Genomic DNA, 25467 nt, shown 5'->3' on the forward strand with positions numbered 1-25467 from the left:
CATATAAAATGTATGAAGTGATATTCGACATGATGTTAATGATTTGAAATTAAATTTGATTGAATGGACTGTAACTGGAAGGGAGAAAATGCAACGGACTAGACCGGGATTCCAACCCGGGCCCTGCATCTCCAGTCAGGTGCTCTACCAACTGAGCTAACTGGCCACCGGCGATCAAATTCGACTGACCGCTACATGACATGATACTGATTAAATTAAGAATCGGGATTATATAATGCAATTATCTTTGAGGCACAAATACTCTAACGGCAAAGTATCTCTCTCTCCTCTCTCTCAATTAATGTGTACGCAGTTACGATTTGCGTATAGACAGCTACACGCCTGCTCCGTGTCACTGCAGGTGTGGCACGATAAAGATCCCACCTCCCTGCTCATAGGCAGTAAGCGCCGAGTATAGGCCTAAAATTTGTAGCCCTTCATCGGTTATAGTGACGTCTCCTAATGAGTGAAAAATTCTCGAGAAGGACGTTAAACAACATAAAACCAAACCAACGTCCCGTCAAATAAGAGAAAGCTAAAGATTGTCCGTAAATTTTGTTACATCATAAATTCCACAGAAAAACACGTCTTGATTTGCAGTACATACTGAGCTGATACATCCACAAAATTACTTGTATCACGTTCATTGAAACACATTGTTTTGCAAGCACAAATAACCCCACTCATAACGTTACTTCTGGATCCTGTTCACTGCTACTTGTTCACTGCATCAGAACAGCGACCGTTATTTCACATACAAATTGTTCTAACAGTTAGCGACGTACCCTGCGGCTGCAGTTTAAGAATAAAACTGCCACTTAACCAGTGTTTTACACATGCTTATCTTAACGTTAGAAATGATGTTAATCCCAATGGGCTTATCAGTGTATCATTTGTCTTTAGCTGGTGTTGGTCCTCGCGCGAAGGTGCAAAGATGCATCAGAAATAGGTGTCACAAAATGACTAATAGTATTCTCTTTTATACTTCGAAAAGGTACTAGTATTTTCTACTTGGAACTCATTTAAAACTACGTTTGAATCCATTTCCAATTCGTCATCAGATATATCACTATCAGGTCATAGTTTGCGGAACATGATGCACTTTCATTTCTCTCAGAGATAAATCCCTAAATGATATCATTGAGAACAGTATCTATATCCTCACGGTAGCTTACTTTAGATTTAATTTGTGCAAGAAAATTTCTTCAACTGAATCCATTTCCCCTTTTTAATGAAATGATGTGAGAACTTGTGATTGATTGATTGAATATTGTTTTACGTCCCTCTCGAGAATATTTCACTCATATGGAGACGTCAACACTGCCGGTGAAGGGCTGCAAAATTTACGCCTATGCTCGGTGCTTACGGCCTTTGAGCAGGGAGGGATCTTTATCGTGCCACACCTGCTGTGACAGGGGACCTCGGGTTTTGCGGTCTCATCCGAAGGACCGCCCCCTTTAGTCGCCTCTTACGACAAGCATGGGATACTGAGGACCAATTCTAACCCGGATCTCCACGGGATAATTCAACGTTTAATTGCATATGAAGACAACATAAATTGGACAGAAATGTTCGAGCATAAGAAAGTATATAAGAGTATCATGATGAAGATTGCATCAACAAGCATTCTGAGTATTGCATGGCCATACATAGTCCCCTACCGGTTTCAAAAATTACTGTACCACAACAATATCCAAAGTTCATTATGTAGGTTATGGTAAAAGCGAAAATTGGGGAACCAGGATAGGAATGGTTGGAAATCAACTACTATTCGAGTAGAGACTAGACCAGCAAAAATGACCAATTTATAATTAGGTTTAGGTTTTAACCAAGTCAATAAACTGTGACATGTAGGTGATCATGAATAATTTAGCTATATTGTTGTATTACTACATGTATCCTAGAAGTTTTAATGAGTGTAGTACTCTTATCTACAGAGTTAAGAAACTTGGATGTAAACTAACAATTCATGCTATTTTTCTAAGTCCAAGGGTCATAACTTAATGGAAAATCAACGGACCGAGATGAAATTCGAACTTGATCTGTAACTTGTTATGGCAAAGCAATGTACCAAATATCAAATGAATATCTGCAAGCACAACCAAAAAAAAAAAAAAAAAAAAAGTCTGGAAAACTGATAATTCATGCTATTTTTCTAAGTCCAAGGGCCATAACTTATTGAAAAATCAACGGACCGAGACAAAATTCGAATTTGATCTGTAACTTGTTATGGGAAAGCAATATACCAAATATAAAATGAATATCTGCAAGAACAGAGAAAAAAGGTGGAAAACTGGACTGACGGACAAACAGACGGACGGAGCGCAAACCTAAAGTCCCCTTCGGCTTAGTCGGTAGGGGACTAAACATCAAAGAGATGTGTCACGAAAAAACAAGAAACCAAAAGAATTCTGGAAAATGGACACTCCATTAAGCAAAGCTAAACGGTCCAATATTTAACCTGAAGATTTTCAAACTATTATATCGAGAATTGTATAATCCGAAGTCAAAGACAGCCAGCAGCATTGAAGGAGGAGGGACTAGGGAGACCACGAGTGATATTGATTTATGAAATACATTCAAATTTCGAAAATAACTGCGACGTTTTTCCGGCATAGTTCATGAAGCGCGTTGTACCGTAGTTCATTGCTTTAGTTTTTCCGGCATAGTTTATGAATCGCGTTGTAGATCATTCCCTTATGAAACCGTGGGGATCCAGGTTAGAATAGGTCCTCAGTACCCCTTGCTTGTCGTAAGAGGTGACTATAAATGGGGCGGTTCTTCGGATGAGACCGCAAAAACCGAGGCCCCGTGTCACAGCAGGTGTGGCACGATAAAGATCCCCCCCTTTGCTCAAAGGCCGTAAGCGCCGAGCATAGGCCTAAATGCAGCTCTTCACCGGCAATGATGACGTCTCCATATAAGTGAAAAACTCTCGAGAGGTTAAACAATATTTAATCAATCAATCATTCCCTTATGTACTTTCAAAGAAGAATTTTTTTCTTATATCTACATTCTACTTTCATTTCTGTCGGGATTCCCAGTCGTTAGACAAAATCTATACATTTATAATCAAGATTCATACTCGCATTATAGCGCGTTCATGATCACAATTGCAAAGAACATTGGAGCTGGTTCGCTATGTGATCTGATCTACTTGCTTCACAGAATTTGATCACGATACCCCCCCCCCCTTCATTGCCCATTAAAGTTGAATGGAATTGCTAAAATTTGAAATAGGATTTTAAAACTTCAATTCATTTGAATCTAAAGGTAACGTAGATGGAATCATGTTGCTTGTTTTTAAGCAAAATATGTCATTTCCTTTAAACTATGAATTGAAATAATGTTTGAATAATCATGTTTTCGTAATGGAATTTAGTTGCACCTCCTTCGGTGTGAAACCGTTAGGGAATTTTTCCGGAATCATGGTATAATGGTTTCATGTAGTGGGGATCCTTAATAAAAACAATAAAATTGTGATACTAGTACTTACTAAAGCCAATAGCAAAATCAAAGCCATGAATTTAATTGCCGTAACGTCCTGGAATTTTGCAGAAGGCTAAATTTAACTCTGTAAAGAAGCATGCGTTTTGCAAAAAAAAACAAAAAAAACGCCGATGTCAGTGGTAAGTAACATGTAAGGACGGAACAGTACAGACCCAGGAATAGATGAATGCAGTAGGCATCTCATTTGCGAAATCGACAGATTTTCAGAAATACAGCATATATGATGTAATCATGTTTTAGTCCCCTAGGTGATTTAAAGATTAACAAGGTCTATTTAAAACATTAGAGATATCGAATTTCTGTTAAACTTGTTTGATCAGTAGGGGTTTTCCGCAGGTAAATAATTCGAGACACGTTGATCACAAATTAAAAAGAGCTTATCTAACATCACCAGCACAAAACAGCCGGCATATACACATCTCACGCGTGTGTCTTCACATGAATCTCTGCTAAAGCGCGCGAGGTACAGGTCCTATTATTTGATGTATACATGTACATTCCCAATGTTTTTGCCTAATTGTAATTATAGTCATTTCCTCGTGAATGCTCCGCGGTTGTGAACGATGCGCGTATTGATCTTGATTAATATAGTACGTCTAATTCAACGGCTATTACGTCTCCGATAGAAATGAAAGTAGAATGTACATAAGAAAAATAAATTTTCATTTTTGAAAATACAGGAGGGTATTGACTTCAGCGCTTCACGTGCGCCAGCATACTTTTTATGAAGCGCGTTAGTATGCCGCCGTGAAACATCACGTACAGTTCATACCCTCAGGTATTTTCAAATATAAAATCTATTTCTTAAAGAACCACTACTATATACCCTCACCCATTTATAAAAGAGTGAAGAATAAACAAGTTAATGCCAAAATAGACAGTCTCGTGAAAGTAAATACATCAAAATTTGCTTTTAACCAATTAAAGTCTGAATGATAAAACATAACTAGACACATGGTATTGCACACTTCAATCCATCCTAATTTGAACACGTTCCAGCCATCTGGTTAGTCAGGTCCTTCATCTCAGCCCGGTCTACGTCTGCTTCCGGATGATCCCTGGTTCTGAGCTTTGTTTATTCCATGGCAGCATATAGTCGACAGTGAACACCTTCCAGAATCCCGGCCATTTCAGTGGAAGGGGATCACGGGCGTCTTCCGAGACCCAACCAACCTTAACACTAGAACACCTAAACCCTGAACCTGCCCGACACTTGCACTTCAAGACACCTAGTCTTAATACAAAAGCTAACCTGACTGAAATCCCCTATCCTTATTGATTAATACGTCTTAAATACTGAACACTACTGAGGAATAAACCCTTCAAAATTAAATATTCCCGCTTAATCTGACACATTCCGGACAGATAAACACAAGTTCCATTTTCGCAAACTTTTCAGTGATGCCAACAGACTCTGGGTGGAACCACAGGCCTCTGAATTTCTATCAATAAGCCGTTATATGATTGACCAGTGATATATATATATATATATATACCTCCTCTATATATAAATACACCAGGTCTGCAACGACTTTTTAACCCCCTCGTCGATTCGGAGCCGAATTTTCAGGGAAAATGAAAGTGCCTAACCTTTAGCCTGCACAAAGTTCTGTGCCCAAAATTGATTGTTCTTGTATTCCACCGCTTCAAATGCACCGAAATATAGACGCAGTCAACCATTACTTTCCTCTTTTCAAAAATTTCTGCCACTGGCCACTGCCATGCGCTGACGTCACATAAACAACAGCTCTGCACTGAATAAACTTAAAAGTAAAACCATTGTAGTATTCTTTTCCGGAACATTTCGCGTGATTTGTCAAAACACAGAGATGGAAGTCGAAAGAGCGAGGATGCTGACCGAAACTGGCCACAGTTTTATTATCACTGGGCAGTGTGGAACAGGAAAAACACACTTACTGAAGTTTGCGTTTGCATTATTAAAGAGGATGCATTTTAATATTATGATAAGAACTTGAAATTTTAAAAATGTCATATCAGCTTAATGAACAAAAATAAATGCATGTATATCATGTGGTCAATTATACCAAAGATCATCTCAAAATTGGATATTGAATTTTAGTCTGAACACATTGGATAGTGAACTTGTGTTATAAATAGCCTGAACACATTGGATAGTAAACTTGTGCTATAAATATGCATTTCTATAGTTTAAATTACACACTGTAATGATGCATTCAGCTTTAGTCATTTTAACACACCAAACCTGCAGTGCTTCTTTTTACATAAAAAACCAGTTATATTGCCCTCCCAAAACAGGTATATCACCCTTGCATACAATTATTCTGCATAGTAATGAGGAATTTGTTAAGCAACAATAATCAATATTCAAAATGGTGGGGTAAATGTTGTTTGATCAGAATTGAAGAAAATTATCTGGAAAAATGTTACATAGCATGTATCATATGCCTTCTCGGCAACAATACAAGAATATTTGTCCGTCAGTGATAGGAAGCCCCAGAATATTATGTTACTTGAGGCCAACATAATTCAGGGCTTTAAAATATGTTAATTCTTATTGTAAGATACACACACAGACTTAAAATGATGAAAGTTGACAAATTAATTTAATATTTGGTCAGGTAAATGAATTGTTGAAATCGTTATCCAAATCACAAGTACTCAATTCTTGTAATGAATAGCAAATAAATGACTCCATTACATCAAAGTGATTGTTTCCTTCTGATCACATACACATGTATACACCCTAATAAATTTTCATTTGGCCTGTACTAAAGAAGTAAATACCTGTTAAAAACTCGGATACACTTCATCTTCTTACTCTTTATTGCTGCAGGTTTTAATGCACGCTTGGTGGTAGCTTTAAAATAAGATGCAGAGTCGCAAGAGTTTGACTTATTTGACACCGTTGCTTGGCCGAGAATGATGGCAGTGTTGGCTGGACCATATTGAGAGAGTGTGGGATTGGTATTCAGCCCATTTCTAATGTCTCTTTGTTGACAAAACAAATTTTACACAATGTCTTGAGTTCATATAACCAGGGTTGATAGTGTTTCCACTAGATACATGCTGTTGACATAATGAAATAAAGCCAAGAAGAACAGATTGAATGTCTTCAGAAGTCTCCTTGGTCAGATAGTTTTTGGAACTTACAAGGAATACAGAGTCATTGACTTGTTTCTCCCAATCTAGGAAAAACTGGCTGGCAGTGGTAATCTGGTGCAACCTGTTGTCAGACATTGCTGATATTGGCCGGTTTCTGTCACATAATATCTCTATCAGAGTTGATGTGTGCTCCAGTAGGGCAACTGATGATGCCAGGGTTTCTGGGTCCTCTATAGTTTGCTGATATGACTTCATTAAGTATAGCATATCCTTAGCACATCTACTGCTAGCTTGTTCCTCATTTTTGATGCAGGAGTCAACTCTAGGTGCTCTCGCGTGAGGTTTCTATGTACCCTAAATCCACTCTGGCAATTAAACTTAAAGCAAGCATCCCAATGATCCCATATAATTGGTCTGTCATGAAGCATCAAGTACCTGCCAGGTGCCGACTTATTTTGGGCTTTGCTATATTCAATGTTGTTAGGAGTCTTTTTTATGCAGTGCATTATATCTTGAATAGCACATATGGTACATGTATGTTGTCTATTTTATATATCTCGAAACATCCATTGACTTGTAGCTGGCTTGTCTCGAAACAACATGTTGGTGAATAACCTGTTAGTAGAGGCACCATCCATCATTTCATAGTCCACTGTGAACCCCTTCTGTGACAGTTCATCAATACATTCCCAGAAGGTGTTGTGCAACTGGTGAGCTGTTGCTGGATTGGAACCAAAATATGCCACAGGCCACCTAAAAGGTAATCAGACATGTAATTATTAAATACAATAATAAGAAAGAATTATGAGTTAGTTCAATATGTTTCAAAAATATAAACTTTATGATGTGCTTGGTTCAAGATTTTCTGAAATTAGGGAAATGGTCTGGGATATATTTTTTGACAAATCAATTTCCTACCTGAAACCTGTAAATTCATGAAAAACATACTGTAGAGCATGAGTTGCCAGCTGAACCTTCTTTTCTTTATTGCATATCGCTGGTATATTGTTGTTTGTCTCTCCCATGTCCACCATACTAACCAGCTTCCACGAATCCCCTTGTCGTTCAATGGTTAAGTCATCCTGGATTGATATTTCATCAATTACAAGTCCTCCATGTTTTCTAAACTCAGAAACTTTCTGTCGAACACATTCCATTGCCATCCACTTTATGTTTCCTTCACAAAACCCTACTTCTTGTTTTACAGAGTTCTTATAATATTGTAGCAAACGTTTTGATGGCAGAACTAGAAAACGTGCATTCCTCAGCTGCTCGTAAGCACTTGGTGACTTAATATAAAGACCAAGGCACACACTGATTACTTTCGGGTCCCAGCGTCTCTGTCGTGGATTTTTACTGTTTGAATTCCTGTTGGTTCTCCAGGAGAGTTTGCAAATTTTCGGGTACTGCCCGGTTCATATCTCTCTCATCATCTTCTTTCAATGTTATAAAATTTTCAGGTTGTAATTTCTCAGATTGAGGTTTTACAATCATTTCCCCTTCTTCCTTTGCCTCATGTCTTTTCTTTGCATTGTTGTAGGATTCTGAACAAGCTCTGCAACAGGTAGAGGGTGAAAGTAAACTCAATAGAACCTGGCACTTTTGGCTCCTGTATCTTGACTCCATAGAATTTTCATCATGTAATAATGACCACTCTTCTTTCACACAGGATTGGTTTGTAAACATACATGTGTTGCCTATACACAACTTCAGTTTTTGCACTAGAGATAAGACACTGTCAATGGTTTGTTGATTAAGGGGAATTCCATATCCACTGTTTATTTCAGTACAAAAACTTTTTTGCATGAATTTCATAATGCACTTTATAGGTTCTCCATTGATGCAGTTGGTTAGAGGACATTCTATTTGTAGGTCTTGGATATGTGTGTTGCCAAATGAACAAGATGTGTTTGTGAAACACAAATGCCCCCGATAATGGCCGATTCCGAAGATGGTCAAGGTCACAAGGGCAAATATCTTGGTACCAGTAGAAAGATCTTGTCAAAAGAAATGCTCATGTACAATACGAAAGCTCTAATATTTACCATTTAGAAGTTATGACCAATGTAAAAAAAAATTAAAGTAGGTCAAATGTCAAGGTCAAAAGGTTCAATACCAACGGAAAGATCTTGTAACAAGGAATACTCATGTGAAATATCAAAGCTCTATCTTTTACTGTTCAAAAGTTATTAGCAAGGTTAAAGTTTTCAAAAAGTAGGTCAAACTCCAAGGTCAAGTTCACAGGGTCAGAAATGTTGGTACCCACGGAAAGGTCTTGTAACAAGGAATACTCATGTGAAATATCAAAGCTCTATCACTTACTGTTCAAAAGGTATTTGCAAGGTTAAAGTTTTCAAAAAGTAGGTCAAACGTCAAGTTCACGGGGTCAAAAATGTTGGCACCCACGAAAATGTCTTGTCACAAGGAATACTCTTGTGAAATATCAAACTCTATCTCTTACTGTACAAAAGGTATTAGCAAGGTTAAAGTTTTCAGAAAGTAGGTCAAACTCCAAGGTCAAGGTTAAAAAACGTTAGTACCCACGGAAAGGTCTTGTCACAAGGAATACTCATGTGAAAAATCAAAGCTCTATCATTTACTGTTCAAAAGTTATTAGCAAGGTTAAAGTTTTCAAAAAGTAGGTCAAACTCCAAGGTCAAGGTCACGGGGTCAAAAATATTGGTACCCACGGAAAGGTCTTATCACAAGGAATACTCATGTGAAATATCAAAGCTCTATCACTTACTGTTCAAAAGTTATTAGCAAGGTTAAAGTTTCAGACAGAATTACAAAATGACAGACAGGACAAAAACAATATGCCCCCCTCTTCGATCTCGGGGGCATAAAAAGTACAGTAGGATGGTATATTCTCATTTGTGTCCTATGTTGAGGGTGAAGGATATTTTTCAACATTTTTTAAACTGAGGTAACGCATACTTTGTTGATACATATAAAATAAATTCAGTTTGAAAGAGCTCTGATATCAACCTTGACATATATATCTGGAGCAGGAACAGGAAGCTGGTGTTCAATGAAAAACTTTTTAGCCTTTTTCATGGATGTCATTTAGCAATATCTGCCCAGATAAACACTCTCTGTAGTTTAGAGAAAGCCCAGAATTGATGGAAATAACACATCAATAATCAACATTTTTTGCATTTTCAGGAGCCTTATAAAATTATCATCTGCATGTCGAGAAGTAGCAATTACAGCAATAACAGGAATGGCCAGTACGCAGTTGGGTATGGGATCAACGACATTACACCACTGGTGTAGGATAATGGATTGTAGATATTCAGAAGAAACATTACACGAACTAATGATGAATGATGAAAAATTTGCAGCGGTAAGAGGAAGGATAATGAAAACAGATTTACTTTTTATATATGAAATTGGAATGCTTTCCAGAAAAGTATTTAAGATGGTTGAGTCGGTTTGCAGATTTGTTCGTGACAGTGACCGTGTATTTGGGGGAATACAGGTAAATTTATAAACTGTCTTCATGTGTTGGATACATGTTGCATCCATATTTATACCTCCCGAACGAAGTTTAGGGGGGTATATAGGAATCACTCTGTGTCTCTGTCCGTCCGTCTGTCTGTCTGTGCAGATTCGTGTCCGGGCCTTAACTTCTTTGATCTTTGACTTAGGCATACCATATTTGACACACAGGTGGATCACCATGAGACGATGTGTCGAATGCCTTCATGACCTCTATATGACCTTGACATCAAGGTCAAAATTAAAGGGTTTTTTTTTACAATGGATTTGTGTCCGGGCTATAACTTCTTTGTTCTTTGACATAGGCATACCATATTTGACACATGAGTGTATCATCATGAGACGATGTGTCATGTACCTTCATGACCTCAAGGTCAAAATTGATTATAGGGTTTTGACATAGTCATACCATAAGACATGAGTGTATCACCATGAGACTATGTGCCATGACCTTGACCTTTGATCTCAAGGTCAAAATTATAGGTTGATGCCATGAATTTGTGTTAGGACTATATCTTCCATTTTCTTCTACAAAGGCATATCTTATTTTTACACTCAGGAAAGAGGTATTTTATACCTATTAACAACACCCTTTGGGATATTGGGGTAAGCGGGGGTATTCTTAGTGAGCATTGCTCACAGTACCTCTTGTTCACAATTGTTATGAAGAAAACGATCATAAATCACTTATAGAATATGTGTTTCAGTTAAGGTTATTGCATGTGGTGACTTCAAACAGCTCCCACCATTGGTATAATGATGACGGATCCTACTGCTTCACAAGCCCTCATTCTAAAATGGTATTTCCACACCACATCAATTTGAAGAAGGTAAGTAAGAGAGAGGTTTCTAGACTATGTCTCTCAACCTTGTTGAGCTTATTTACTTTCTACATCATACCAGTACATGTATACTGGAATTGGAGGTAGATAAAACTTTTTGTAGAGTCATCACGGTTCAAATATACCAGTCTTTATAAAAAGTCATTTTAGCAAGGCACAAATTCAGGAATTTTCTCTTTAAATGGATTAATTACTATTGAGATAATTTAATGTTTATGGAATTACTGATGTACATTTAGAAAACTCTTCTTTATTTCTAGAAACGGGGTTTTAATTTCTCTATGTTCAGTTTTAACAACCCAAACAGTCTCTCTAAAAATTCCCAAATAATTTTGTATGTGACAAAAAGGCTGTATTTCGATTGGCTAATGAGCACGGTGTAAAACAACTGTACAAACTGCTTATGCAGGTTACAAATAATGTGACGTAACAATGTGTTTTTTCTACACATATGTACTACATGTTGTTTATAATAACAGTTAAAATGAACTTGAATAGGAAGTTTTATCTTTCACATAAACAAGACAAGTTTTATATTAATACAGTAATGAAAAATAAATAAGACAGTACTCACAGTAGGTTACAGCATACAAATTCATTCATTTATTGGATAACTAGTATTATACAGTACATTCCACGTGGAAACATATTTATAAATTAACTAATAGGACAAGGACTCGCTGGTAACAGATAAGTGAAATCATTTGTGTGAAATATGAATATATGCTTCTAATGAAATGTTTGTGTAACTGTTTCAAGCAGAAAATGTTTTTGCAGAAATTGTGGAAAACTATATGATGTGCTGTCATTTTACCTGACAAAAATGATTTATAGTTATTATTTTAGCCCTTGCAAGCATGATACGTGTACTTTCACTCAATATTTTATTAATTGAAGGTTGTTAGACAAACAGAACCAGACTTGATTGCGGCAGTAAATGAATTGTGTGATGGTTGTCCTTCTCCAACAACAATTGCCTTCTTGTGTAGTCTGGACTGACTTCTTGTGTAGTCTGGACTGACTTCTTGTGTAGTCTGGACTGACTTCTTGTGTAGTCTGGACTTGACTTCTTGTGTAGTCTGGACTGACTTCTTACTTCTTGTGTAGTCTGGACTTGACTTCTTGTGTAGTCTGGACTTGACTTCTTGTGTAGTCTGGACTGACTTCTTGTGTAGTCTGGACTGACTTCTTGTGTAGTCTGGACTTGACTTCTTGTGTAGTCTGGACTGACTTCTTGTGTAGTCTGGACTGACTTCTTGTGTAGTTTGGACTGACTTCTTTTGTAGTCTGGACTGACTTGTGTATCTGGACTGACCTCTTGTGTAGTCTGGACTGACTTCTTGCTATGCATGAGGGAGATAATCCTTAATTTTGAAATGAATTTCTAAATTTTATAACAGCAATTAAATATACATCTGTATTTTCAAGCTAGTAACGAAGTACTTAGCTATTGGGCTGTAGAGACCCTCGGGGACTAACAGTCCACCAGCAATACAAAATAGATAGTTGGGCAAACACGGACCCCTGGACACACCAGAGGTGGGATCAGGTGCCTAGGAGGAGTAAGCATCTCCTGTAAATATAATATCAAAATGTTTTAGGGGACACACAACTACTCAGAAGATGTGATGCTCCAAAGACTCTCATTTTGAAAGAAGGAGCACCTGTAATGCTAACAAGGAATATTGGTAAGGGTGTTTTAATGGCACAAGAGGGATTGTTCATAAGGTACAGGAGAATAAGGATAATTTGATTAACATCAATGGCAACATTATCTCTGTGCAAAGGTTTCTTTTTTATATTTACCACCCACAGCAACAAAAAACTCTCGCAAGGACATCCCAGTATCCACTCCACCTAGCCTTTGCACTTACTGTGCACAAAGCGCAGGGTCAAACCCTAGAGTGCGTTCAAGTAGATTGCTTTTCGTTTTTTGCACCAGGACAGATGGGGGTAGCAGTTGGAAGAAGTGTAACCAAAGATGGTACAAGAATCGTGATTTTCAATTTAGAGGCAGCTAATTTAAAACATCCGAAGGAGGTTTATGCTTTTTATGCAGAGGATTGTAATGAACCACTTGAAACCCTGGAGTGCTGCAGACGGGTCTGTGAGAATATCACTCCCTGTTCAACAGAGTTGATACCAACAATTGATTTCACAGAGGAAGCACCACCTAATGATGAAGATGAGGAAGAGCAAGCTGTTCATGATACACCTGAAATTGATTGCCCATGGAATTTGGAAGACTTTAATCATAAAAATCAGGAGTCTGAATTTCTGAAACATATTCCAAAGGAAATTCTTGATGTACACAATGAAAGCATACAACACCATATGAAATGTCTTTATAACAAGGTGCATACAGTGTTAAGTAAAGAGCCAGAGAAATCGGAGAGTTGGGTAGCAGCTTACTCCTCCCTAAACCAGTTTCTTTTGAGTGAAACACATGCACGACTGTGTGAGAATCTTCTCAAACCCAGACCATTGAACCCTCATCATAATAAATTTTCCACAAAGTTATTAGTCTGGATAATGGACTCAGAAATAAAGAAGAAAGCTTCAGACATTGTTGCACAACAACAGCACAAATTTGATGAATCTGACAAGACAATACATGCCCCTTCATCTGTTGCTCAAAGTAAGATAGATACCTTGCAGGAGCATGCATACATAAAATTTTTGAGAGAATTCAAAAATTTGTGCTGCGGACACTTGGCAAAATGTCAAAAAGTAGCAGACTTGGACGAAAAATCTCCCATCACAAGCAAAAATTACTGAAGCAGCTCAGAATCTCTGAGGAGAACAGAGAGTCCAATGATCCAATCATGAAAGATTGCACAACCAAGGAGCATCAAGAGGACTTTTTAATGTCAATGAATCAGTATATAAATTTTTTGTACAAGCTAACAATCTTCTGCAAACATACTTAAAGCCAGAATTCATTCATTTGCATATTTGCCATCTTCAAGGACAATGCAGAAACCTATTATTAGGTAATGAAGAATTATTGGAAGTCTGGCTGAATTTATTTCCGTCATTGGAAACAGATGACAGAGTAGAAAATATTTTCATGTTATTGCTCCTTGATCTCTTTGCTGAAGTGATCGACTATTTCATTAAATCAGCCCTTGTTGATGCAATTAAAGCATTCAAGGAACTGATTCCAAGGAAAAAGAAACAAGCCCTGCGGTCAAAAATAACAGCTCTGGGAGAAAGAGGGGGCAGAAGAATTCAGAACCTGTAAAAAAGGATAAAAAGTACAACAGTGCACAATCATCTATATCAAATGAAAATGAACCCGCAACCTCTCACCCAGATGAGATCTACAAATGTGATATATGTAGAGAAGAGTGTGAATTGGAACCTAGTGATGATGCTTATGAAAGTTTAGCCTGTGACAAATGTAATAACTAGTTGTAAGCCTCCAAAGAAAGGAAAAGGCAGAGGAAAAAGAAAAGAAGTTGAATGCACAGTGTATTGCGGCTTCCCATGTTTGTGTGGCAATGTTCTATTGTCGCCTGCGTGTGGTGTTTGTGTCTCTCGGCTGGTTCGATACGCAAGATCTTGTTCTCCGTATAGTCAGTATTTAAATCGAGGCAAACTACTGACAAACAAGTTGATGGTGCAGGGGTTTCAACAGTCTCGATAGAAGTCAGCATTTCGCAAATTCTATGGTCGTTATAACGATCTACTTCGTGCGCACAACCTCGCATTGGGTCAAATGCTGTCTGACGTGTTTCATACCGATTGTTAAGCCGTTCTTGGCACACTGATTTTGACTGTGGATAACTCCGTTTACCTGATCAGGATATAGGGTTCACGGCGGGTGTGACCGGTCAACAGGGGATGCTTACTCCTTCTAGGCACCTGGTCCCACCTCTGGTGTGTCCAGGGGCCCGTGTTTGCCCAACTATCTATTTTGTATTGCTTATAGGAGTTATGAGATTGATCACTGTTCGTTATCTTCACCTTGCATGATGCAGAGAAGTGGAGTCCATTTTATGAGAAATATTCTATCTTGGCCAAGTGTCATCAGTGGCTTCAGCAACCTTGGAACCACCGATCCTTTTAAAGATATCAATTGATCCACTTGCCCCAGCACTCTTGATACCCCTGGCCAATGCCATGGACAGCTCTGATGATGCTCTCTGCATAACTCGCGTATACCTGGCTACCTATTGTCACCCTGTAGAGAATGGTGGCATCGCCATAGTACTAACTGTATTGGAATTACTCCTAGCATCGCCATGAAACCTAGAAGTGATCTGACAGGAAACACAGACGTAGCTGTGCTATTGACCCCAATCCTTGGAGGCATACATGTAGATATATCATATCCATTTCCCCCTTTAGGCAATAGAATAACTTGACTTTCCGATACCAAACAATCTTGAGTGATTTCCTGACATTAGACCCATAACGTATCCTGATACACACCCACACAATGTTCATTGGCCAGAATTGGGAGAACCAACTGGGGGTGCTGGAAAACAACCTCCCGATATATTGGTCAACATTTTTTATCTGTAAACCAGAGCTAAAGACGATTCACTTATCCATTATGACATCCCAGAGACCTCCTGCATTTTTTTTCTAAGAGTTCATCCTGGAAACTGGAGAATTCTTCTCTAACCTCTGATATTCTGAAGGATAATTTTACTACAGCTATCGAGGTGGTATATGACACCTTGCATACCCTCGACCTAAACTCTCAACTCCCTTTGTGGTCCCCCACAAATCATTTCCATCTCCTGGGATTTTAGATATGTCCTACCGAAATCAGGTTGGACTGGAATAATCATAAAATATGGTCACAAAAACGGTATATGCGGTCTGGGTTGACTATCTCCCCACAATCTGGTGTCAATAGAATCTCCCAGGACCCCTCTGGGCTGCCTATGAGGTAAAGGCCCCCATTGTGCCTCGTCGGTTATTCCCTTGTCCCTTCCGATTGATATTATAAACATTACACAACAACACAGACGTCAGCATACAATCAACGATTCAATCCGCATTATTGCATAAACACATCCAAGATTATCAACTAAAGTCACCGTGATTAAGGCCCTCGCCTAACATTATCAACAAAAACTAGGACCTACCAACATCGAAAATCCAACCTGGCGTCGGCCTGCCTCCGGCCCGAAAGGACTTTGACGTTGATTAGGAACCCTGCTTACAGCTTCGATATTGTATTTCTGATAAACTTGTGTAATCAATGGGGTTTTTCGGCAGGTAAATAATTCGAGGCACACTGGTCACAAATAAAACACAGTTTATCTAAATTCACCAGCACAAAATACTCGGCATTTACATAGCATCTCGCCACTGTGTGGTCACATGGATCTTTGTGAAAGCGCGGGAGGCGCGGTGATGGTACCAGTAATATCTACTTTTTAAATAATCTTCTCACTCTTGTCTTTTACATGCAAATGTTTTCATGCATGTAATTAAAGGAAAGTTAATAACGTTAAAAACTCATTAATCTGCTTTAAAGTAATTCTGTAAAAAAAAAAAAATATATCAGATCATTCGATGTAAAAAGAAAAGAGATTGAATAAATCAAGATTAATGTTTATTCTTATATACATGTACTACTGAAAGTTAAATAGACCAATTCATGACTGGTAATTGATTCGAAGCCGATTTTCCCCACTTGAAACTTTGTAGAAGAATTCTCCGTCCTTGAAAAATTAAGAACTATCTAATTTTCCAAAGAAATATCTGCGGTACATCTTTAATTCTATTTCATATTTTTATAAAGAGACTTTAATTAACTTTTTATCAAGAGATTTGTGTGAAAATACAATTTCATATAAAAATAAGCTAATAATGAACAATGGTCAATCTCATAAATCCTATAAAGAATACCAAATTAATAGAAAGGCAAACACAGACTTCTGGACATACATATGTCCCAGAGGTGGGATCAGGTGTCTAGAGGGAGTAAGCATCCCCCGCCGAATAGCCACACTCGTCGCGAGACCCAAATTTTAATCAGACAAACGGAGCAACCCGAAGTCAAAGAATGGCCTAGCAATTGGTATAAAATACATCAGGCAGCATCCGACTCAAGTTTGTATTTGCAAATCATATCATTATAACAGCCATAGAATTTGCGAAATGCTGACTTTAAACCATCTTCGCTAGCCAAGGGTTTACGATCCGCTCCGCTTCTCTACAAACCCTTGGCAGATTTATTGCGATTTTCGCAGCTTTGAGTGGCGCCCTCAAGCGGATGGAGAAAACAACCCTGTTTGGATTACATCATGCTTATCCAATGAAAATGCGTGTTTCAGCTACTGTTTAAAAGTTGTTTAGAAATGGCTGCGCTCGTTCTTTAGAAATGGCTGCGCTCAAAGAGTAACGCAATGTGGTATGCAAATCATTCAAAATATTGATAATAAATTTAACTATCTCTTAATTGCATACTTGAAAAAGAAATAAGTGAGAATATTATTTAGAAATATGAAATATATGTAGTAGTTGAGTCTACGTCTAAAAATAACCCCACGTGTGTAAGGTGAATTACAAATTGAGGAAAATAGATCTGGCGCACTGTCTAAATCTGGTATAGATAGAACATAAAACAACAAGAGATGTTTAATCCATGACAATTTTAGACTTGCAATAAAGTTTTCAATATTTACCATATTTAATCCTCCTTTGTCATATTCTTGTGTGACGACTGATTTTTTAACTTTTGCGACAGGACTTTTCCATAAAAACTTGAAGAATATTTGATTTAACTTGTCTATGATGTCTTTAGATGGATTTGGTAATGAAATAAATAAGTGTACCAGTTTTGAAATTGCTAATGATTTAATCACTGTAATACGCCCTATAGGAGTAAGATTCCTTCTTTCCCAATGTTTCAAAAGATTTTGAATAGCAATAATTTTTTTATCAAAATTTATTTTTACTGTTTCACCTAAATCAACATCAAAATCTATTCCAAGAACTTGGAATTTATTATTGCCCCATATCAATTCTTTATCTTCCACTAATCTTTTTACTGAATATCTCTTACTACCAATCCATACCACCTGACTTTTACTATAATTGACAGTTAGACCAGACATCTCTTTAAAATCTTTAAGGTCATCTAATGTAGCCTCTAAAGATTCCTTACTACCATCTAAGAATATAGAAGTATCATCTGCAAATTGTGAAATTAAGTGAATTATATTACCTATCTTAATACCTTTTACCTTTTCATTACCTTTTAGTTTTATTGCAAGTATTTCTACACATAATAAAAACAAGTAAGGTGAGATTGGATCCCCCTGTCTACAACCACGCCTATTTTGAAACCACCTTGATAAATTTCCACCTTGGTTTATTGTTGTTGATATGTTATTGTAAAATACTGTGATCCACTTAATAGTAGATTCACCAAAATTGAAAAATTTTAACACTCTTATTAAATAATCCCAAGAGACTGTATCAAATGCTTTTTCAAAATCTATGAGGAGGATCATGCCAGGGATATTTCTAACTTGAGTGTAATTCATTATGTCATAAATTAATCTTGTGTTTTCTGAAATATTTCTTCCTGATATGAATCCAGTTTGGTCTCCACTGATTAATTTTGGGAGAACAGATTTGATTCTACCTGCAATACATCCAGACCCTATCTTATAAACTGTATTGAGTAAGGTAATAGGGCGCCAATTTTTTAAAAATTGTTTCGGTTTGTCCGGTTTTGGTAAACATGTAATGATCCCTTGCTTTTGTGTAATTGACAGTTCTCCCTTATTATAACCAGAATTTAATGCCCTTGTAACGAAGATTCCAAGGTCTTTCCAAAAAAATTTGAAAAACTCAGTAGTGAAGCCATCACTTCCTGGACTTGTATTATTTTTCATTTTTTTAATAGTGTTTGTTGTTTCCTGATAAGTTATCTCCCCCTCTAGGATTAAATTTTCATTTAATGACAATATAGGAACATTTCTAAATAATTCGTCATTTTCCCATTCACGTAAATTTCCCACAGTTGTTTTATTTTCATATAAATTTTCATAATATTTACATATCTCCTCCAATATCTCGTGCTGATTTGTAATTACTTTACCATTTTCTTTTTCTACTCGTTGAATTATTTTGTTCGTAAAGTTTCTTTTCTCTAGATTGCAGAAATACTCTGTAGGTTTTTCTCCCTCCTCTAGCCATTTTGTTTTTGATCTAATCATTGCACCTTTTAGTTTATCTGTCCTTATTACTTCTAATTGCTTCTTTGCATCTTCCAAACTAATATCAGACTTTTCTGCCGATTCTTCATTCTCTTCCAGGTCTTTTATTATAACACCCAATTCTTTTTCTTTATGATTTTTACATTTTTGTATATAAGCTGAATGTGAAATAGATTTTCCTCTTATTTCCATCATCAATACCTCTAAAAACAACTGATCATTCATTATAAAATTAATTTCATTATCTGGAATAGTCCCTATATTATCGATATTATAAACCGGAATCATATACTGCTTTTTTGTTTGTAATATTGTTTGTTTAATTTTTTGGACATATTCTTTATCATAAAGCAAAGAGTAATTAAATTTCCATAAACCTTTCCCTCTTTGAAAATCCTGAAATCTTAATGACAAAATGACCATAGAATGGTCTGATCTGTAGCCTGGTTCTACAACACAATCATGTACACTGTGAAATAAGAAATTGGAAATCAAAAAGAAATCTAATCTGGCTAATTTAGTGGGATTTTTTCTTCTCCAAGTATATCTTCTTGTATCTGGGTATAATTCTCTATATATATCAAAAATATCTAAGTCATTCATTGCCTCTAACATAGTATTTCTGGCATTTGGGTTGTTAATATTATTATCTTTATAGAATTTACAGTCAATATTGGGATTCATGACAAAATTAAAATCACCACAGAAAATATAGTGATTATTTCCAAAATATTGTGCATTTTCTACTACAGTCTTATAAAAAATTGGCGAATCTTTGTTTGGTCCATATAAATTAGCTAATGTTATTCTTTTACCTTCTATACTTAAATCTAAAATGATATAATTGCCATTATTATCCTTTTTCTCTTTATGTACAACAAATTCAAAGGTATTGTTAAAAAGTACAGCAGTTCCCCTTGCATTTGAAACAAATGAACTAAAAAAAACACTTCTCAAATCCCCATTCATTTGTAATGATATTATGTATATTTTCAACAAAATGTGTATCTTGTAGACAGTAAATGTCACATCGTTTTGACTTTAAAAATTTCAAAACGTCTTTCCTTTTTTTCTTGACAACCTAATCCTTGACAGTTGTCATGGATTAAAAAACTTCTCTTTGATACAGCCAAGTGGCAATCTATTATAGGAGCAGAAGTTGATATAAGTAATGTTATTAAATTTGGACCGTTGTATGCTTTACAAAAACTTGAAAAATCAAAGAATATGTTTTGGAGGGATGTAATTAAATCTTGGAAATGGTTAATATGTCTTTTTGAGAAAAAAATCTTCTGAACGTATGGTTAATAGTGTTTTATGGTACAATGAAAACATAAAGGTAAATAGAAAAACTTTATATCTGAAAGAATGGTGTGAAAATAATGTATATACAGTTAACTCAATTATAGATGAGAATGGAGATATCATGAATTATAATCAATTCATGGAAATGTATAAAGTAAAATCTCATTTTTTGGTTTAAGACAAGCATTGAAGAAAGCAATGAGAGTTAATGGAATAAACCAGTTTATAAAAGTTCAAGAACCTACTATTCCCATACATATAGCCCCTTTCATATATTTTAAAAGAAACAAGAAAAAACTGTACCAAATTTTTAATCATAGTGAAGAAAAACCTACAGGTCAAAAGAAATGGGATATACAATTTGATATCTCTCAAGAAGAGTGGAATACAATTAATAAAAATGTTTTTACTATTACAAAGGATACAAAATTACAGTGGCTACAATATCGTATAAATCAAAAAATTTTAGTCACAAATTTATTTTTGTTCAAAATAAAGAAAATAGACAACGATTTATGTTCGTTTTGTGTAAAAGAAAGGGAATCAATAGAGCATGTTTTGTATGACTGTGAAAATGTTGTTTTATTTTGCAAGAATGTGCAGTCATGGTTTAGGGATTTTTTTTCAGTAAATATTGTTGTTGATAAAAAAAACCTTTTTGCTGGGTAGCTCAGAAAATGAAATGATCAATTTGATTAATTATTATTTAAAGTACTTTGTGTATGGTTGCAAATGTAGAGGCAATCCGCCTTTGTTAAATAACTTTATTACCACTTGGACAAATGTGTACAAAGTAGAAAGGCAGTTAGCATGTAAAAATGATTATGTAGATGTTTTTGAGAAGAAATGGAATACATTTCATAAATTAAAAGATTTATAGATTTTAGATCATCCAGAATATATAATATGTAATTGTATATATTAATTAGCCTATGTATATCATCGGAAGTTATTATCAATGTCATAACAGTACATTTGTTATACATTTAAAACCTTTAGTTTGTGACAACCTATTAGATTAATATTATTTTGTATAGTGTACATATGATAAGCCAGAGTAATTTCATTCCTTTCTAATTCTCTTCCTTTTTTCCTATCTTTGAATGAATGCCTATTAGAGTGGATGTGTGAGTAAATGGTAGATAAAATACCCTGTACCCCCTAGTCAGGTGGGTTTGTAAGGGCATGATGTTAAAACCCTGACTGTCATAATGTGAATAAATGTTGTATGAACCTAAAAAAAAAAAAAAAAAAAAAAAAAAAAAACAAGAGATGTTTGATATTTACGCAGATACGAGTCTGAACTGCGCACGTGACATCATGGTTTGGATGTGTATTTGATACACGACCGAGTGACAGTTGTAGGTATTTAAATTCCTTTGTTTTGCACGTGATATAACGTACCACGTTCTCTGATTGAGCAGTGGACTTTCCCTGCGTCCTATCATATATGCTGAAAGGTGAGGCTACGAAAATCGCACTAAATCTGCCAAGGGTTTGTAGAGAAGCGGAACGGATCGTAAACCCTGGGCTAGCGAAGATGACTTTAAACGAGACTGTTGAAACCCTATCACGTCAACGTATTTGTTAGTAGTCTACTTCGATTTATAAATTGATCATGCGCAAAACATGCTCATGCATACCAAATCTGTTCAAAGATATTCAAACACCATATGCAGGTGATAAAGAAATATTCTACACAAATATGGGAAGTTGATGATGGAAAGCCTGAGGTCATCTTGTTTGTTATAAAGTTGTGTTGTCAGTTTGCCGTTGGCATCTATGTTCAATGACTTATCCAAACAAATATAGAAGACTCTTTTGGATGATCCAGACTAGTTCACTAGGATATATTGAATCGACATATCAATGAAAATGCATAAAACGTCGAATTTACACACGAAAATAAGTTGTCACAAATCGGCCGTTAATTCTAATCCAGTTCCCAGTGGAGTGCTTATTACCATAAAATTTACAGTATATTCATACTGTAACACAGCTTTCAGATAAATCATTCTGCGGAAAATGTACAATTGAGATAATTTAAACAGGTTTACATCATTTTTCTATTAAACTCTGACAATTATAAAAATAGAACGTTTAGAATCTTGTTTAGATGTCAATCAAGTACAATGTATTACACAACAATATATCTAATTGCTCTTCCCGTAGATTTCAATGTAGAATTCAAGGTGAAATAAATCAACCAGTAATCCAAATTTGGTAAGTTTGTGGATTGCTTCTTTTTGGTTGATTGTTTTGGGGTTTAATGCCGTTAAAAAATCACATCATCTATTTATTAGATATGAAATATGATCTTTATAGCACAGTAAGCTTGCGCGTAGCACTGGCTCGTACTGGGAGCTCTAATAACTAAAGCGCGCAGAAAAGTTCGAGCTGAAGCTACACATTCATCTATAAAAAAAAAAATGTCATAATCCCAGGAGTACCTCATCAAAAATGGCGGAGATCTCGCAAAGTCACATCTCCCTGGCCTGGATTTTTCGGGGGGGGGGGGGGGGGGAACTCCAGTCGAAACTTGGACGTAAGTCTGAGATTTTACTCAAATCTTGATGCTCAAATAAAGAAAACTCAAACTTAAAGGGAAAGGCAACATAAAACAAATTTACATGATAATTGATAGAATTAATTATATGATAAAAATTTGTCATACTATTCTGTTGATATACGGCCTAGATAAGCTTCAGTGCCAATTTGAAAACGTTAAAAATTGATATTCCCGCTATCTATAGCGGCTGCCATGATGTGGAACTCTTTTGTATTCAAGACCACAAAAATCAATAACTTTAACGTCACATCGTCTGTTCCGGTTTTGATAAGATTCTAAGATCATCAGAGATGTGCATGTGGTAGATTTTACGAATACATTGTAAATAGGTTGATGCCTTTTTGTCAAGCAGTTAACTACACTAATACGAAGGGGAGATGTGAAAAAAGTTTTTTTTCGAAATTCCTGACCCAACCAAGTCATCTGACAAGAAAAGACTATGTAAACTGTGGATCCATCATTTGCGTAATGACAAGTTGAGGTTTGAGACATTTGTATGAAGAAACGTTTGCCGTCTGCCTGGTCTGCGACTTGACTAAACGTCTTCTTTTCTTAATTTCTTCTTGCGAAAGAAAGGGCTTAAATCTAAATGGCTCCAAACTTAACTGTTTATGACTTGTCATGATTACAGTGCTGCTGATGAAATAAACCGGAACCGACGGTGTGACGTCATAAATCAAACTTCAATGGCCGTTCTCTTGGCGGCGATGATAGATTAATATTGATTTAATCGTTAAGCAAAGATTTTTGTTGTTAAAGACTGTTATTTACGATATCAGTAAGTAATACTTTATTCATAAAAGCAATAATATGGCGAAGGTTGCCTTTCCCTTTAAGTCTGAATTTTTTTCCCGAGAAATCTAAGCCTGATTTCAAATTACAAACTTGCGTAAATCATCTCAATTTCACCCTTGGTCCCGTGGGATCTGAGTTAGAATAGGTCCTCAGCACCCCTTCTAGTAGGGCTGTGCGGTGCACTGAAAATTCATACGAGTAAAAAAAATCTCAAGCGGAACGTTAATCAATATATAACCAACCATCCTAGTTTTGTGCCCCCCCTACCCTATACAGTGCGCTGCATTAGGTCTAATGTATAACGAAGTCAAGGTGACGGCACAGTATCTGTTTTGACGTCAAAATACAACTGAAGCAGTGGCGGATCTGAATTAGGAGATGAAGGGTGACTTTAGCACATTCGACCATGAGAATGAAAATCAACCTTGCCATTAATACTGACAGAGAATTGTTCATATATCTATTAAAACATTTCACATCAAATAATCATCAACTTTATCAATTTAGCGTTGTGAATGGATTTCAATGTATCATTATAACAACGAGAAAATGTAAAGAAAGCTATTTCTAAGGGAGAGGTTTCAGGGGCTAGAATATTTACAATGGATGGTAGAGGTTATGTGGCAATTCATAAAAGCAACCAAATAAATGGAATGAAATAAAATAAGATGAACATAGGTTCAATCTGGCTGGAGTAGAAAGGTATCAATTTCCCTCGTGAAAATCTCTGGATCCGCTCATATACATGTAACTGCGAATAGCAAGTTCTAAAGATTGGAACAGAGGAGACTCGATTCTATACATACGGGGGAAAAAATCCAATAATCCTAACGATCATCATATTTGATTTTGCAAAATCACATCTCCTTGACCCGAGATTTATGAACTTGTTGACGCACCGTTAGAGCGAGCGCAGGTACATATATACCTGAGAGGCGCTCTCTTCATCTCAATGCCACCCTCCTCTTGTGAATTACTGCACAATGGACTGCGCTATGTTAGGCCTAGTATATTACGAAATGTCATAACAAGTGCAGCGAAGTGCTGTGTCTCACTGTGAACTCTAGTCCGAAATATCTGACGTTTTTGGTTAAATTTCCAGTTTACGTAATGGCGCCGGTTCTGACGTTTTCCTGACACGGTAAATATCAAAATCATTAAAAAGCCAGGAAAATGTCAGATATTTCGGACTATGTGAACTCTAACGACTAAAACGCAAATAAAGTTCAACTCTATTCAAATTGGACATCCAGGACTCTACAGAAGCTATTAGTGGGCAGCTCTCATCAAAATTAAATGACAGATGTAGTAACCAACACTTAATCGACGCCACACTGGATTAAAGGCCAACTACATTCGGAGCATATTACCGTTTAGAAGTGAGCGCTCTCTAACTGTGCTTGCTCTTCCGAACACGCTACTGGTGACAAGAAACAAGGTGATAAGCTGATAGCCAACCCCCTTTGGAATAATTTAGCTTGGCAAGATGAAAATCAACCATGCCACTCGTTTACTAAGACAGGGACTTTGTACTCGGGTATACGTAAAGATGAATCCGTTTACCTGATGTTGTCAAACTCGCTGTGATTAGTTTGACAATATGTAAACAAACAAGTATACTAGAACGTATAGATATACACAAGTTAATGCATAGCATTAATACATTAGT

At 36.4% G+C, this 25467-nt stretch overlaps 1 pseudogene; it reads left to right on the forward strand.

Moving 5' to 3' along the window:
- Positions 1-7831: 7831 nt before the first annotated feature.
- On the forward strand, positions 7832-14351 carry LOC125651308 (uncharacterized; annotated as a pseudogene).
- Positions 14352-25467: the final 11116 nt, after the last annotated feature.

The sequence above is a fragment of the Ostrea edulis genome, chromosome 5 (genome assembly GCF_947568905.1).
Source record: "Ostrea edulis chromosome 5, xbOstEdul1.1, whole genome shotgun sequence".
In the NCBI taxonomy this organism is placed as follows: domain Eukaryota; kingdom Metazoa; phylum Mollusca; class Bivalvia; order Ostreida; family Ostreidae; genus Ostrea; species Ostrea edulis.